Below are 4427 nucleotides of genomic sequence, written 5' to 3' on the forward strand. Positions count from 1 at the left end.
TGCAAATTAAAGGTGTCAGGATAATACTATCAACCAACGTTCTTGGCAGACTTACTTGAACTTAAAGGACATAAGAGCGAGTAAAACTGGCTTCCAATAAACAAGACATGAGCAGATTTCATGATAAACCACCAGGAGACTTTTCCACAGTGCTGATCTGGGGCACTCAACGTGGGACTGGACACTAAACCATGTGATCTGAAGAGCAAAGAAAAGAATGAACCATGAGCATCAGATTTACAGTTACCGATTATTTGGCAACTGGTAGGTTCTTTCTCAGCCAGTCATCTTCAGCTTCACAGTCTTACACTCTTTAAGACACTGGCTTTTATTTTGTAAGGTTTTAATTTGTTTTGCTTTACAAAAAGCCAGTTTTGGCAACACATACCATAATCAAAAAATCATTTAAAAATTGTGGCCCGATCGCAAAGGAAAAAATTTTAAAAAGTTGGAACCAAAAAACAGAAACAAAAAATAACCTATGAAAAGGCTCTGGGTAGCAGCCATTGGGGCAATGTAGTGTCTGTTAGCATGTTTTTTGGCATCTGTGATTTAAAGAAAGGGTGGAGGCGGGGGAGTCGGGGGCAGGGAATTCAGCAAGGAAGGGAGAAAGGACAATGGCACATGGATTTCAAGAGAAAGGACTCCTTCTGTGTGTCTTTGCCCATGTCTCCAACTTCTGTGCATTTCTCTGAGCAATCATGAACTATGCCTAAAGGTCAAAACTCAAAGAAATGACGCTTAACTGTTTGATGGGCATCCATTGTCCCAGTCCAGTTAGACAAGACTATATATCAAAGAAGAAACACTAGATGTGTATCCAGAGCAATACATTGAAAACCATAGTAGTAATACATATAATCCTTCAGCAAAAACTACAAAGTGTTAGGTTAAGCTGATGTAGGATGGCTTAAGTCGAATGACATTGTCATGATCATCATTCGAAAGAAAAACTTGACCAAGAATAGAACTAGGATAAAGGCCATTGTAACCTGGGAAAAGAAAATCAGGAGGGATGTATGGATTAGGAAAAAGGAAAATCAGCTTTGTTTTGCTCAATAGAAAAGAAAGAGAGTAAGAGAGAGAAAGAGAGAAACGACTCTTTGTGAGTGCATGACTGAGAATTTAAAATACATCGAGTCACAAGGTTTTGCCTAAAAAAAAGATAGAGAGGAAATGTGCTGGGACTGTACTTCAGCATCCTCTGTTTTTCCTCTGAATAGTTTAAATAAAATCATAATATTTACTATAAACTCTGTGGACACGCTCACACAGAGTCCAGGACGGCAATAAATTAGTATTATGCAAATTGTTTTCCACAGAAATACAGTCCCTCTTGTATATCTTCAATAGCCCACCAGGGAAGGGAAGGGCAGGTTTCTGGGAGGCCCGATTAGACCAGATTGTACTCCTTCAGGTTCAACTGGAGGATGGTGTCCTTGACGCCGGCAAAGACAAAGCGGATGTTCTCGGTGTCTGTGGCGCACGTGAAGTGGGAGTAGATAATTTTGTCACTGTCTGGGTTCAGGTCCACGAACATCTTCAGGATGAATTCTCCAGCTGCTTGTGCATCTCTCTGGGGTCCATCATATTCTGGGAAGTAGTCAACTAGGTGGGAATACATAATTTTCTCCTCTAGAAGATCTTTCTTGTTTAAGAACAGAATAACTGAGGAGTTCTGGAACCAGGGATATGTGATAATTGTTCTAAAGAGTGCTTTGCTTTCTTCCATTCGGTTCTCATTGTCTGACTCCACGAGAACTTGATCACATTCACTAAGCGCTACTAGAAACATGATAGAGGTGACATTTTCAAAGCAGTGTATCCATTTTCTTTTCTCTGATCTTTGACTCCCTACATCGACCATCCTGAAAATGACACTTTGTAAGTCAAAGGGGTACTCGATGATCCCTGTGGTGGGGACTCGAACTCTAAGCACATCTTGCTGCGTAGGCAGGTAGGAAGGATCAGCTACGCGGTCCAAGTCATTCAGATAGTATTTGGTAGAGTCAGATAACTGATATTCTCGACGTCTGTCATAGCATTCCTGGATTCCAGGATCATTCCACAAACTCTTTATTGCATCTACATATGGATTCTCAAAAGCAGACACCTTCTCCACATCAACTTCTCGACCTAATTGTGCATGAGCCTTGTTGTGCTCATACTGGTACGGGATCTTGAGTGTGTCCATAGCTCTGATCATGGCCTGCATTGCTGTGAAGATGTTCTGATACACCAGTTTGGTGAAGCCCCTTTTGTCTTCATCAGAGTATCTTGACCCATGGATGATTCTCATCTGCTTGATAAATGTACTCTTGTCACTCTCTCCTGTTCCCAGCAGCCGCAGCTTGAGCTCCCGGCGGGCGTCCTGCTTGTCCCTGCGGAGCTGCCGCTGGATCTCCTCGTTGATCCGCGGGGCTTCCTTGGCCTCCTCGCTCAGGCAGCACGCCATGATGGACTCCAGAGTCATTCTTCCAAAGTGCCTCCGCTGCAGCCCCGCCGGCACCCCCTGCTCACACGCGCGCACACACACCCTCCCGCCCTCGCTCCCCCGAGGCAGCGGTGGCCGCCGAGCCCCCGCCGCCCGGGCGCGCGTCCGGAACGAGCTCGGGGAACCGCCGCGGGGGTGGCGGCCAGGGCCGGGGCCACCAGGTGGGCCGGGGGATCGGCGGAGCCGGCGGCCTGGGCCGCCCAGAGGAGTGAGGCGGGTTCACGAGGCGTTCGCGGGCGCTGGCTCGGAGGGCGCCTGAGGGAAGGCCGCCGCACCCGGCCTCGCTCAGACGCTCGCGACTCCGTCCCCAGGAACCGGCGGCCCGCCTCGCCCCTCGCGTCGCCGCCGCCGCCGAGGCTCCCCTAAGCTGTGCGCCCAGCGGCAAGAGCACATCCACCGGGGCGTCCCCACAGCGAGCGGCAGCCGACGGCTCCCAGCGCTCGGCGCGCCCCCTCCTTGCCGCCGCCTGTCCGGCTCCTGGGCGCCCACCGCCCGGCTCGCGCGCAAACCCGCTTCTCCTGCCCGCCGCGCGCTCCTCCGCCTCCGCCTCCACCAGACGCCCACCAGGCGCGGAGCGACTGCTCAATGCTCGCCCTCCCCCTCGCCACACACACACACTTTCTTCTTTCTCTGAACTGGAGCACAGATCCCGGAGGGAGGCGGCGGCGACGGAGGCGGCGGGAGGAGGAGGAGGAGGTGGAGGAAGAGGAGGAGGAGGGAGCGAGCCGAACCTTATTTCTTAATTGTTCCACTTTTTAAGACCCTTTTATCACCATTGAGTACTGGCCATGACTGACCTATTTACCCTAATCTAGTAAGTGAGTGTCATGATGAATGGTTTGACTTCTTTATATAACATAAAACAATTTTCTGACTACATCATGTTCAGCAATGGAAAGTTACCATAAAGATATGATTACAATCAGCATCTTTGACAGCTGATTTTCTACTGAAAGTTCCTTTTTCAGAGGGGAATATGTTCAAGACTATCACATGCACTAAACTTCCTAGAAGTATATCAATTTGATAATGTTACAGAGACTATGAGCGCACTTTAAACCCTTTCAAGTGAATACTTCTGATTGACACTATCATGTGGTTTTATCTCTTTGAATTTTATTGTTTTTAATTTAAATTGATGTTCAACTTTCTGATTTGAATTTATTAGATTTTTTTCTCTGAAAGAAAAGTGAGGTTAACTTTTTAAACAAAACTATCTCAGATCTTTTTTTTTTTTTTTCAAGCATGAGTGTATCAAAATTTCTTTAGAGCATCTTTACCTTAGTAGTGAAAGAATCACTTATGGAGCAGAGGGATATATAACCCTTATTGACTGATGGATGAGTATCTTATAGATGTAAAGTACTGGTTCACTGTTATATAATAAAGAGAATAAAAATTGCAAAAATAGATTTTCTTGACTTAGTGACAAAAAAGGACAAGCAAAACCTCACAGGGAAATATACTAAAAAGGCAAGGTTGTTGTAACTCATTAATTCTCAGTACAAAGGCCCCTTTGTTCATAGGACCAATCCTAGGGCAAGGCATAGCAGGCTTTAGGAAAACCCCACAGCTGTCCTGATTGTTTTGATCAATAGCCTTTATTTTTAGGAAGAGTTACAGATTTACAGAAAAACAAAGCATATAGAACTCTGTTCACATTTTGTTGCCCCACCCCATTCAGAGTTTCTCCTAAGATTTACATCTTGCATTACTGAAAAATATTTGATGTAATCACGGAATCAAAACATTTTACAAATATTGATAGTATAAAGTAATTATTAATTTTAATATTTAATTATGTATTAAAATATTTGTTTTACTGTTCTGTGAACACTACAAAGTATAATGTTAGTTTTCACCATAATGGCATCTTACAGAATAGATTTACCACCCCAAATGTCCCTGTACTTCCCCCTTCATCCTCTTCTAC

General features: G+C 45.3%; 1 pseudogene; it reads right to left on the minus strand.

Annotated features, from left to right (window-relative positions):
* Positions 1-1093: 1093 nt before the first annotated feature.
* LOC143403697 (guanine nucleotide-binding protein G(q) subunit alpha pseudogene) lies at positions 1094-2473 on the minus strand (annotated as a pseudogene).
* Positions 2474-4427: the final 1954 nt, after the last annotated feature.

This window comes from Callospermophilus lateralis, chromosome 7 (assembly GCF_048772815.1).
Source record: "Callospermophilus lateralis isolate mCalLat2 chromosome 7, mCalLat2.hap1, whole genome shotgun sequence".
NCBI lineage: Eukaryota > Metazoa > Chordata > Mammalia > Rodentia > Sciuridae > Callospermophilus > Callospermophilus lateralis.